This window comes from Lissotriton helveticus, chromosome 7, assembly GCF_964261635.1.
Source record: "Lissotriton helveticus chromosome 7, aLisHel1.1, whole genome shotgun sequence".
Taxonomy (NCBI): domain Eukaryota; kingdom Metazoa; phylum Chordata; class Amphibia; order Caudata; family Salamandridae; genus Lissotriton; species Lissotriton helveticus.
The window spans coordinates 1,116,713,040-1,116,727,328 of record NC_136068.1 but is presented as its reverse complement, the minus strand read 5'-3'; positions in this window follow the sequence as shown (position 1 = coordinate 1,116,727,328).

Genomic DNA, 14,289 nt, shown 5'->3' with positions numbered 1-14,289 from the left:
TACATCAAATTATGACATAATATGTCTGCAGGAGACCTGGCATAGAGATTTAATTTTTGTAGAGGGATATACTTCAAATTGGATTAATGCCACTGACTCTATATCAGGAAGGGCAAAGGGTGGTTTCTTGATTCTTGTTTCAAATAAACAAGTGGAATGTAAAATTGTAAGTTGTATAACAATAGACTCTCATTGTCAGTTAATGAGGCTTCGATTTTATAAGGGTAAAGATTTGCTTCTAGTCAACTATTATAATAACATTTTTAATAACAATAGGAGGTGTGCAATTTATAATTTATGACTTTAACATCCAAGTGTGTCCACTGGCCCACACCAAAATATGTGGTTTTACAAAGGGTCATACCGCAGAGGATAATGTTGACTTTATGCATTTTCCCCATGGCGAATATGGAACAGCATTAATTTCTATAATAGCAATGTATGACCTTGAACTTTTGAGTTGCACCATGACTCGGGACAATATCAAATGCCCAACTTTTACTGGCAGGAATGCCGCCACTACTATTGATCATTTTTTAATCTCGTGTAATAGTGACTATGCTAATTTATGGATTACAGAACAGGTTGTCAGTGATCATAATAGTATTTCGTTATCACTGCTATGTTGGGGAAACAGACAACCAAATGACCCCAACTGTATTACTGATATCATTCCCACAAGAACAAATGGTATGAGGTTAAAATGGTCAGGTGTTGATCCACAAAAAATACAAAAGGAAGTATTAGTCAAATGCAGACAGGAAATAGATCACTGTTTTAGCGAAAAGGTAAACTCAATGTCCCTGATTTCTAACTTTCTTAGGATTAACAAGACTATAGAAGGGCTTTTTACTAAGAACCATAGTGCCAAACAACAAGCATATGCAGGATGGTTTGACAGGAGCTGTACTCAGGCCTTACATAGTTTGAAGTTAGTATTAGGAACTAAGCCACGTAACAAAGCGCATAAACAAGAACTACGTTTCAATTATAAACAAATTATTGAGGCCCGTAAAAGAGAACTGAAGGTGAAGGATGGGATAAACTTAGTCTAGCAGCAGCAACTAACAACAGCAAACTGTTCTGGGAGATAATTAATTGTCCCTTTTTAAAAGATGACTGTTGACCAGAACTAACCTCGCATGTAAATTGCAATGCCTGGATCGAACATTATACAAATATTTTTTAACCCAGATAGGATTGACATTAATTTGTTTTCCGACTCCAATTGGCCCATCTTACCCCTACTGATAAATATCGAAGAAGTTTATGAAAGGTTAGCGGACAGTAAAGGGGGTAAGGCTCCGGGGCCCGATGGGGTGCCTATTAATCTATATAAGAGCGAAATGGATGTATGGGCCCCGATTTTAGTTAGGATTTTTAATGCCGCTGTAGAAGGCCATTTTCCGCCATCTTGGGGCCAGTCATTAATTATTCCCCTTTTTAAAAAAGGCTCTAAATCAGAAGCCTGTAACTACCGACCCATATCGTTGCTGGATTCGTCCATTAAGGTAATGAGTAGGATTATGCTGAAAAGGCTCGAAACATGGGCCTTAGACAACAAAATCCTCTCACAAGCACAATATGGGTTTAGGAAGGGTTTAGGTACTTTGTAACAGTGTGTCAACCTTGATCTTCTTATCAGCAAATATACATTAGCGAAAGGGGTTCATTTGTTTTTATGTTTCGCAGACCTTAGCAGCGCTTATGATCTTGTGGACCACTCCATACTGTGGCATATACTATTGGATACTGGTGCCCCAAAAGAAATTGTGTATTTTTTGGCAAGAGTTTACGAGAGATTATTTAGCAAAGTGCGCTATGGGCCCGCAGGCGAATGTACCCCCTTCTTTAACGTTAAAAGGGGCATCCGACCGGGCTGCGTCCTGGCTCCACTTTTGTTTTCATTATTTATTAATCATGTTGACGCAATACTAAAACAGATACCCGTGGATGCCCCTCTGATAGATGGCCAGGCTGTCCCAATTTTATTATATGCAGATGATGCGGTTTTATTATCATGTACCCCAATTGGCCTTCACCGTCTTATCAATAATTTTATATTGTTTATCAATGGCAGGAAACTTTCCATCAATAAATCCAAAACATTTGTTATGACATGTGGGAAAAAAACATCTGGCTTTTTTCCTGGAGAGAACAAAAATGCACTTGGTTCAATCATTTTCCTATCTTGGTGTAACATTCGCAGGAAATGGGAAATGGTTATGCGAATATGATAATATACGACACAAAATGAGTAGGAACACCAATAGTATCTTCAGATTCTCAGCAAAAGTGGGAGCCCGAAGATTCAAAGATATAGTGGCTATTTATAATGCCAGGTGTGTATCTTCTGCACTTTATGGTGCAGGAATCTGGGGCCACCACTTTGAAAAGTTACTACAACAAGACGAAAACACCTTTCTTAAACGCTTGTTGAGTGTTCCACCATCGGCCTCTTTAGATTTAATACACCAGGAAGTGGGACTTAACTATATCTCAGATTTAGCCGCATTACGACCCCTTTTACTATGGCGTTCTATTTGGTCGAAAGAGGAAACCGTATTTACACAACGTATTATTAAAGATTGCCTGAAGCTTGGCCTCTGTTCACGTATTCCTTGGTTAAGTTTTATCCACTTCTGGTTTAGCCTTTTGTTTAATTGCAACATCTTCACAGAACCAGAGTATGCAGTCTTAAGTGCAAAAAAAGAGCTTAAAGAAACCTTTTTAGCTTACAAAAGGGAGACACGAGGGAGATTAATTGGGCAACAACCTACCCTTGTATTTTACCAGCAATTAAATCTTAAAGCTGGCCTTCAGGCATATTTGGCTGATATAACAAAAACCTCTCATCACTTTGTCCTGGGCAGTCTAAGGCTAGGGATTGTTCATCATCTCGTGGCCTTCCCGATTATGAAAAGAAGTACCAGCTCTGTATGCCCATGCGATAATATGTCTAAGCAAAGTTGCTGCCAATTTTTAATGTTCTGCAAATTTTATCATTTTCTAAAGAAATTTTATCTGAAACCTTTGGGGCATATTACCAACGATTTGCGATATTTATCGCTAACTAGGCTTAGCAACAAATTTGTTATCGTTAAGCATTGCCGGAAATTATCGCTGAGATAACGTGCTATTAGCAACGTTTATCTCCAAAGCGATAAATTTTCCGGCGATAGCGTGAATATCGCTGAGAATACAACAATATTCACGCATTAGCGACAAAATGCTCTTAGCCATGTTATCCACCTCCCATTGGATAACATGGCTAAGAACTGGTCTGAGCAGGCGTTAGTTTTTGGAGATATTTGCGCTTAGCACGAATATTTCCAACACTATGCCTGCCATGTTAATAGGCGATAGCGACGTTATCGACTGCTTTCAGTCGCTAACGGGTTGGGTACGCCCACTTTGCATGTCATTAGCGATAAACATCGCTGACATGCAAAGTGGGCCCCAAACCGCTCGCTATCGCCTACAAGTTGTCGCTAACATCAGTTAGCGACAGCTTGCTAATAGGGCGATAGAATTATCGCCGCTTAGCGTCCGAAAACGGCCGCTAAATCGGCGATAATTGTCTATCGCCCCCTTGGCAATATGCCCCTTTGTTTTTAACACCTTGGGTGCTAAGCTGATCCACCTCCTGTGCTGAAAGTTATTGAATCCCCTTTTGCATGACGAGCTGAGCTCGTCATGAGCACACGAGAGGTGTACCTCATGACGAGCTGAGCGCGTCATGAGCATCAAAGGGGTTAAAATATCATGTTCGATCCACTAAAAATGCTATGAGGCTAGTATCTACTCTAGAAAGCCCGGATGTATGCTTTTATGTGGCATCTTATATTTTAAAATGCATTGCTGCTAGGAAAGCTATTACTTTCTAAAGTTTGTTTACAATATGATATGGTACAATGAATTTAGTATCTAAGGCATCTTGCACTTTCTGCATAATTTGCACAAAAAGAAAACCTAGTTGGCACGTGACACTTTATAGCTTAATTTGCACATTTTTATCGCTAAGCATTGCCGGAAATTATCGCTGAGATAACGTGCTATTAGCAACATTTATCTCCAAAGCGATAAATTTTCCGGCGATAGCGTAAATATCGCTGAGAATACAGCGATATTCACGCATTAGTGACAAAATGCTCTTAGCCATGTTATCCACCTCCCATTTGATAACATGGCTAAGAACTGGTCTGAGCAGGCGTTAGTTTTTGGAGATATTCGCGCCTAGCGCGAATATTTCCAACGCTACGCCTGCCTTGTTAATAGGCGATAGCGACGTTATCGACTGCTTTCAGTCGCTAACGGGTTGGGTATGCCCACTTGGCATGTGATTAGCGACAAACATCGCTTACATGCAAAGCGGGCCCCAAACCGCTCGCTATCGCCTACAAGCTGTCGCTAACATCAGTTAGCGAAAGCTTGCTAATAGGGCGATAGAATTATCACCGCTTAGCGTCCGAAAACGGCCGCTAAATCAGCGATAATTGTCTATCGCCCCCTTGGTAATATGCCCCTTTGTTTTTAAAATATCATGTTCGATCCACTAAAAAGGCAACGCTGGACTTTACTGGCCACCTTCTAACGCCGCCACCGGAGCTGAGAGTCACATACCTGAAAGGCTCCCTTGCTGGGAGGACGCCGCCACCGGGGCCAAGAGTCATCATCCCTCGAGGCTCCCTTGCTGGGAGGACGCCGCCACCGGGGCCAAGAGTCATTTGCTGCCAGAATCGCGCCGCTGCTCCGGGACCACAGATCCCGGCAGGCATCGCGGCGGTGCGCATTTGTGACGGCGCGCCAGGAGGCGCTCATAAACAGCGCTAGAACCGGCGGAGAGGGGGGACAACGCTGGACTTTACTGACCACCTTCTAACGCCGCCACCGGAGCTGAGAGTCACATACCTGAAAGGCTCCCTTGCTGGGAGGACGCCGCCACCGGGGCCAAGAGTCATCATCCCTCGAGGCTCCCTTGCTGGGAGGACGCCGCCACCGGGGCCAAGAGTCATTTGCTGCCAGAATCGCGCCGCCGCTCCGGGACCACAGATCCCGGCAGGCATCGCGGCGGCGCGCATTTGTGACGGCGCGCCAGGAGGCGCTCATAAACAGCGCTAGAACCGGCGGAGAGGGGGGACAACGCTGGACTTTACTGGCCACCTTCTAACGCCGCCACCGGAGCTGAGAGTCACATACCTGAAAGGCTCCCTTGCTGGGAGGACGCCGCCACCGGGGCCAAGAGTCATCATCCCTCGAGGCTCCCTTGCTGGGAGGACGCCGCCACCGGGGCCAAGAGTCATTTGCTGCCAGAATCGCGCCCCCGCTCCGGGACCACAGATCCCGGCAGGCATCGCGGCGGCGCGCATTTGTGACGGCGCGCCAGGAGGCGCTCATAAACAGCGCTAGAACCGGCGGAGAGGGGGGACAACGCTGGACTTTACTGGCCACCTTCTAACGCCGCCACCGGAGCTGAGAGTCACATACCTGAAAGGCTCCCTTGCTGGGAGGACGCCGCCACCGGGGCCAAGAGTCATCATCCCTCGAGGCTCCCTTGCTGGGAGGACGCCGCCACCGGGGCCAAGAGTCATTTGCTGCCAGAATCGCGCCGCCGCTCCGGGACCACAGATCCCGGCAGGCATCGCGGCGGCGCGAATTTGTGACGGCGCGCCAGGAGGCGCTCATAAACAGCGCTAGAACCGGCGGAGGGGGGGACAACGCTGGACTTTACTGGCCACCTTCTAACGCCGCCACCGGAGCTGAGAGTCACATACCTGAAAGGCTCCCTTGCTGGGAGGACGCCGCCACCGGGGCCAAGAGTCATCATACCTCGAGGCTCCCTTGCTGGGAGGACGCCGCCACCGGGGCCAAGAGTCATTTGCTGCCAGAATCGCGCCGCCGCTCCGGGACCACAGATCCCGGCAGGCATCGCGGCGGCGCGCATTTGTGACGGCGCGCCAGGAGGCGCTCATAAACAGCGCTAGAACCAGCTACGCGGGACGCGAGCGGGACGCCCGGGGCTAAGCCCGGGCAAAGGGCGGGCCCTCTACGGCCCTCATCGGCACGAGGAGGCAGGGGCAGGGCCATAAATGCTGCAGGATACATTTCAGCGAAAATTCCTCAAGTAAGTCTCGCCTGTTCAAGATTCGACTTATATTGTTACATGTTGTTCAACTGCAATAGCTTTCAAACATTAAGCTATGTCTAAAAAACTTGTTGGAGTTCAGCAAAATAAGATTAACACTTATCTTGTTCAGACTGTACAGAAAATCAACATGCAAAGGAGGGAGTCATTGGGGCTGAGCCAATCTCCTGATTTGCTTTGCCTGTCCCCAACCACACTTGCCACTACTTTGACTGATGACATCAGCATGCAAGATGCTCATAGTATAGCCACCCTTGTTGACATTACTTCCCAACCTATACCTGGCCCACCGGATAATGCAACCCCGGCTTCAGAGGGTTTGCCTGCTGGGGGCACTACAGATAACGATAATGACAATGATTTCGATCAAGATACACAGTCTCAGGTCTCCGCCCTTGACCAATCTCCCATAGGGCACGCAGCCAGACCTAAACGTCAATGCACAAAGAATCCTACAAAGCGGGGTGGGCTATGCTCAGGTACAAAACGGAAGAGGGCTACTACCCCGAAACGCAAACAAGTGACTCATGCTGAGAACCAATCTGCCCGTTCTTTTGATGAAGCTCTATTTGATAAAATTGCAGATCTCATTGAGATTAAAATCAACACTATTGTCAAACCTCTTATATCTAAGATTGACAAACTGCAAGCAGAGGTTAAGAAGTTGGGTGGCCTCCAAAACATAGTTGAAAGTGGCTTTGAAAATATTACCACGCTAGTCAATCATTTGGGCTATAACTCTGGGGGAGTCGTCGCTGGGGGTGACATGGGTGCTGGAGATGGAATAGACCTGCTTGGGGAGAATCCACCGCCACCATTTTCGACCGTCATTACTAATGAGGGTCGTTTATTAGCATGTTCTTCAACAGACCCAACTCCTTCGGCTAACATTCCCCCAGCGCAATTACAAGTACAAGCCCAAACTTTTTCTACGGACCCCCTACAATTCATTGTTGAAGCCACACCTGTGGTCTTAGTCCTCGCAAATGTCCCTCCACTGGAAGAAGGCATAGCGGAAAGTTCTAATTCACTTTGTAGCAAAGCCCTACATTGGCTAACTAGCAATGTGCGGCTAGCTCCAGGAGGAAAACATCACTTAGCAAGTGTAATTAAATCAGCAACTAGGGTTCCCTGGCTGGGAAATCGACCCAAAAAATTAAAAGGGGATTGCGTGGCGGTGAGCTTTTCAAATCAAGACGTTCTTCCCAATATCCTTGCAAACATTTTTCCCCCCCAAAGAAGAAGAGGCACTGTGGTCCCCCTCACTTTGAAATTCTTTTATGGGGAACAGCAGAATGTATCTTTCCCAAGGACTCCCGCTCCAGCGTGGGATACCAACTGGGACTCACACTTCAGATGGGGACAAAACTTAAGGAACAACGCACCAGCTCATCGTCATCAACCTTCAATGCTTAACCCTGTTACACAGCCTTTAGAACTTTTTAACCGTTTTGCGCCATTATCTTCCATGGATCAAAATGATTGACTTTTGCCAAGTCGAGATAATGATGTGGAGAGACTACAGCCCGCTCTTGGTACGTCATCTCAGTCTTCTGTAAGCGCCAGGGGCTGTAGAATTATGAGCTGGAACATTGCCGGGCTAAGAGCTAAATTCAAAGACAAGAATTGGTTGGACATAATCAAGAATTATGATATTCTTGCATTTCAGGAAACGTGGGAAACGCTAGATTGTTTGGCCTTAGATGGCTATTCTTATTTTTATGTATCTGCAGACCCCAGCAAAGCAGGTAGAGCAAGGGGAGGGTTGGCTGTATACATTTCACTTGACATTCTAGGAAAACCTAGACACATTAAGTCTAAATTTAAAAATTGTTTAGTGGTTGAATTGACTTTATCAAACTCCCATCCTATTTTACTTGTTAACTTTTATAATTCCCCGACCAGTCAATTTCCCAACGAGCATTTGGTATCCCTAGAGGATCTCTTATCTACTCATACTGAGAACAGTTCCTATGGGTACGAGGTGATCCTCATGGGAGATTTTAATATTCATCCATGCCAGGCGGGTTGTCAAAGGGAACCAGAGGAATTTTTTTCTTTCTCCCCGCCGCATTTTGAACACACCTCAAGCGGTGAGGCTTTGGAATTGCTCTTGGCTACCTTTAACCTTTATGAACCATGTATTTGTTCTGATGATCCAAGGTTACCGACATACGTGGGCAATGATTCAGGCACAATTATAGATTATGTTTTTGTATCTTTTAAAGTTCTGCCTGAAGTATTTGTTTATAAGGTAGAAACTTCTGTTTTTAGTGATCACAATCCTGTGATTTTAGAGATGTCAGCTCAAGGAGTCCTGGGTAAAAGGAAGTCAGACACATCGTGTGCAACAGATCTTGTGCTAAAAGATCAAAACCGGAGGCTCAAATGGGATCATGTCACCCCAATAACTTTTTTACAGGAAACTTTGGCCAAAGTCGCTGGCGAAGTTGCCATCTGTTTGGATAATAATAATGCTAGCGCTACTATGGTTGAGGCCTTTAGTGTTATCTGTAACCAAGTCAAATTAGATCTGACTGTAAAGGCAAAGTCTAATAAGCCAAAGGGCCCCAAATGGTTCGATACAAACTGTTCTAAGGCCCATTCTACTCTCCTTAAAGCCTTAAAGAACATACCTAGAGACAGAGTGTTGATAGCGTCATTAAGGAAACAATATAATCTAGCTATCAGGAAGAGGAAATCTGAGATAAGAGACGAAGCTTGGAATGATTTGTTATTGCCGGAGACGCAGAAAGATAGTGCCAAATTTTGGGCAGTCATAAATCACCCATATTTTGTGGGATTAGATAATCAGAGAGCTGACTGCATTATCCCAGATGAACAGTGGGTGACACATTTTAGTAATATCTATAGTTGTACTCACACCACTACAGTATGCGATATATCTCTTCCACAATTGTCAATTCATATCCCTCCCTTTACTCAGGAGGAGGTAAAACAAGCAATTAATGACACACTCTGCAGAAAGGCACCAGGACCAGATGGGGTCCCGCAGACTTTTTTAAGAGCGCCCCTGAACTAAGTTCAAAGATCCTAACTAACATTTTTAATGCTACAAGGGAATTTACCTTCCCTTCTAGCTGGGCAAACTCGACCATTGTGCCGATCTTTAAGAAAGGTCAGAGGACAGATCCGGCCTGTTATAGGCCTATTTCCCTCATCGACTCGAGTGTTAAAATCCTGGGGAGAGTCCTCTTAGGTAGAGTGACTTTGATTTTAGAAAGTAAGGGCATTTTATCTAATGCACAATATGGCTTTAGAGCCAAAAGAGGAACCTTAGATCAGTGCCTTAACCTAGAATTAATTTTAAATAAATACGTAATCGCCAAGGGGGGCTCATTATACATGGCCTTCATGGATCTCTCCTCAGCTTTCGACCTGGTCAACAGGGCAAAGCTGTGGAGGATCCTCTTGGCCATGGGTCTTGACCCCCCTTTGGTTGAATACTTAGCTGAGCTACATAAAGATCTTATGACCTCAGTTAGAGTCACTAGGGAAGGAAGATGCACTTGTCACTTTAGGTCAGAGAGGGGGGTTAGGCAAGGGTGTATACTTGCCCCCCTCCTCTTTACTTTATACATCAATGACCTTGAGGCAGTAATGACAACATCCCATAGTGACATCCCGCGTGCAGGTGAGACAAAGATACCTGTCCTCCTGTACGCGGATGACGCCGTCCTATTGGCACGTTCTGGAGTGGCGTTAAACAAACTTCTTTTATCCTTTGGACTTTTTATGTCATCGCTGGATATGAAAATTAATACCGAAAAATCACATGTAATGATTGCTGGAGCCGCAGGCAGGAAAAGAAAGTCGTTAACATTCTACTGTGCGGGGAAGGAGGTCAAGAGAGTCCCTTCTTTCCCATACTTAGGAGTGACTTTTGATGAAAAGGGTACCTGGGGCCCCCAGCTTTTGGTCAAAAGCAGCGCTGTTGCTAGAGCGGCTGAAGGGCTGCTAGGTTTTGCTAAAAAACTGGGCGCCCGTCCCATGGAAAGCATCATCAAAGTTTACAAAGCAAAATGTTTGTCAGTTGCCCAGTATGGTTCTGTTATCTGGGGACATACTGGTTCCACTAAAATACAGAAAGTAGAAAATAAATTCTTGAGATCTCTGCTTTCTGTTCCCCAATCAACCCCGACCTTCGCATTGCACACAGAGCTAGGTCTGGGCTATATATCTGATATTTTAAAATTAGCCCCAGTGATTGGTTGGATAAAAACTTGGCTTAACCAGGAGCTTACTTTAAACCACATTATCCTAAAAGACTGTTTAGCCCTGGATAGAGCCCTTAACATCCCATGGGTAAGATATGTGAAAATGCAGCTTACTTTAGCAGGCCGACCGGAGCTCTTCTCATCTCCAGATGGAATAATTTATGAAGATTTAAAATTAGTCAAAAACACTCTGACAAATTTATATTCCCTGGAGAGGGAAGCAACTGAGCTAAAAAAAAAACATGGTAAGGAAATACTGTATGCTTTCCTCTGTTCCAGGAATGGAACCATATCTCCTTTTGGTAACAAACTCTTATCATCGCTTTCTCTTAACGAGATTTTGTTTTTATTTTAATTCATTTTATACTGGGCAACTTTAGTTCTTGGACCAGACCTGATGATGCTGAACCATGTGACTGTGACAATTTTTCAACACAGGACACGATGCACTTTATCATGTTTTGCGGACATTACATTGAGATCAGAAAAAGGTATTTGCTTCCCATTTTACGTAATCAGGGCTTTATTCAGGTAAAACCAGCCCTGTTGTTTTTGCAACTTCTTCCCAATGTTAAGGTAGTTTTCTCTGTTGCTAGTTTTCTAGTTGCAGGAGTACGTTTGAATAAGCATCGTACAAGGTACAGGCACTTTATCTCTGAAAAATGAATTTCCTCTTTTCTCATTATTCGAATGAGTTGTGTTTTAATAAGCCCTTCTTTTTATCTTTTTTAAATATTTATGTATGTCTTATTGCATACTTAGTGTTTTTTGTATAAAGATTGTTTGTTTTTAAAATTTGTAAAAATTTGTGCTCTGATGAAATGGTGATCTGTAATTTTGCTCGTTCTTTTATGATTTTCATTAATCGAATAAAGATAATTGACTGACTGACTGACACTAAAAAGGCTATGAGGCTAGTATCTACTCCAGAAAGCCAGGATGTATGCTTTTATGTGGCATCTTATATTTTAAAATGCATTGCTGCTAGGAAAGCTATTACTTTCTAAAGTTTGTTTACAATATGATATGGTACAATGAATTTAGTATCTAAGGCATCTTGCACTTTCTGCATAATTTGCACAAAAAGAAAACCTAGTTGGCACGTGACACTTTATAGCTTAATTTGCACATAATCTACAATGTTAGGACTTGTCACTTTTGGTTATATCTGTATGATATGAACACAATTTACAGAAGGTATCTCATTGCGTAATTTATATATTAGGCAAGACTTAATATACCAGGGTAACCACTGTTTGTTACGAATATTGTAAGCACCTGCCACTTTATTGCGAAATTTGCACATTTTGCATAAAACACTTTAGCACAAGTCACTTTTTTTTTTTAGACTGGATGTTGTGTATACATTTATAATATTTTATATAAATTGTACAGTTTTGAATACTGTTATCTTGCGAATTTTGCACATATGTATAATGCCTATATTGTACAAATAGCTGCCCATGCTAAGTACTACCTATTTTGAGAACGTTACGGAGGCTGTGATTATGTATTTTTTTTATGTCTGCTTATATGGTTGTTATCACAAACCGAATAAAGCTTTTTGAACTGAACTGAAACTGCCTTGCCTACGTCATCACATGCATGCCTCGGCTACCTGTAGCAGCAAGTGGGAGGGCACCAGGGCCCCGATGCAGGCCAGGATCGTGGAGGATAAGTGGAGGCTGTATGGAGCTAGGCTAAACCGCGACCGCCATGTTCAGCAGGTAAGCCACTCCCCCTAAATGTATATGTTTGAAATACCTTAAGATATCTTTGCTTTTCCAACAGTACTTGGAAATTCTTTAACCTTTTACTTTTTTTTTTACAACAATTCTTTACAAACAAGCACGGGCAAAGCCTGGAAGTGGCATTACAAGGGTAAGAGCTTTTGATCTTGCCAATGCTTGTTACTTTCAGAGATGCTAATACATAGCAATATGAATCCCAGCAATGACGCATACCCTGAACTCGCAGGGATTCATCCTCAAAGCCATTAAGGTAGCCCAGCATGTGTAGGCCTGATAGAGTTAATGGTCAGTCTGCCCTTATGCCAGCATGCATTCTCTGCCAGTAACTATACCAGCCAGAGAGTTTACCCTGCACAGGGCTGTTTCTTCTTCACTGAAAGCCAGATGATCGCAAAATGATAGGATAGGATAGGGTAGGATGTAATTTTATAGAGCGCTTGAATGCCGAGGCGTCTTGGCGCTAAGAGGTGAGTTAGGGGATCATAGCAGCTATGACTGATTTTTAAGGAGTCGTGTTTTTAGTGCCTTCCTGAAAAGAAGCCTGTTAGACATTAATCTTGTAGAACTAGGCAGATGATTCCACAATTTGGCTGGACAGTGTGCCAGACTTCTGCCTCCCCATGTGACTATGCGAATCTTAGAAATACAAATAAAACCTGCATCAGTAGATCTAAGGTTTCTGGTGGGGGTATACCAGGAGAAGAGATTCCGAAAATCGGTTTAAATTAGTGGTTCAGTCTTTGACAAACCTATGATGTCAATAGCAAACATTTTAAGTAGGAAGAATCCAGTGACTGTTCCCAAGGACTGCTGTGCATATATGCAAGTGGTTGATTAGTACTCTTTTCCAGTTTTGCATCTAGAACTTTCAGTAAGCTATTTAGACATACTTTATCTGGGCATCTGGAAAATGTAAGGCTGATTTTCTGGTACATTGACATATTATCCTATTTATTTCTAGGCATTGCCCTAAGCCAGGAAGACTACTCCTGTTGATTTATTGTTACTTAGACCATTGCTTATGGCCCATTGGGGAAAGGATGTAGCCTCACGGTTAGAGCGGTTGACCTTGAAGCTGGGGAACCGGGTTTGAATCTCGGCAACAACGCTCAACATCCTGTGATTGTGGGCAAATCACTTAATCTCTCCGTGCCTAACAAAATTGAATGTGTCCATCTGTAAGGAAACTTGTGCTCATGTAAAGCGCTCTGATATCTTCGGGTTGAGTTTGCGCTATATCAAATTCAAAAGTAAATATAAATCCAAGTTCATTGCTGACAGAATCCTGATGAGGGTTACCTGAAATAAATATTTATTAGCTAATATTCCACAGAAGCTCTTGGCTCAAATTGTTATGGCTTATTCAAAGAGACCAGTGAAAAGCATCACAAGATGTGTGTTGCTACGTCATCTGAATTATAAATCAAAAATTAAATACTCATTGAACACTTCGTAAAAGCAATATTCTATCTGTTGAGGGCGGCTTCATTACTCTAATACCTTCCCAGCTTTGTTGTGTGTTCAAAGCACAGCTATTATTAAATGAGATGAATGATGTGAAAGTGTAAATAACGTCTGTCACCTAAGGCAGAACATAAATATGCTGCAGAGATTGACCTAATCATCACTTTGCAGGTGAATAAAAGGGTTAGAGAGTGGGAGGGATACTGCATAGGTCAGTGGATGGGATGTAGGGCCAATGGGTTGTCACAGGGAGGGATGTCACCCACCCCACCACACAGTGCCAACACACTTTAGGTCATTACGGACACTGTATAAAAGTCCTGGGTTTTTTATGTGATAGCCAGACGCTCTCTGGGTGTTGTAGTCTTGATCTGCTTCCATGAACTAATTAGACAAAAAGACCTGAAAACAAACATTTGTAAGAGAAAATTCCAATACTGGAGACAGTGTTAGCAGTGATCTGTAGTTAGATGGTCACCCTGCCACACCACTCCAAAGAAAGGAGGGCATACCTACAGGACAATCGATGCTGAACAGGCGGTCACTCCATCCTGAAAGTTGCACCGCAGCCTGGCGTGAAATCCCCCAGTGTCTGGATGGATCACCGCATCTCTGAATACAACGTAGCATTTCAGGGCCAGCAAAACGTTACAGGTCCAACAAAACAATTGGAAGACAAGGCACCAAAGAG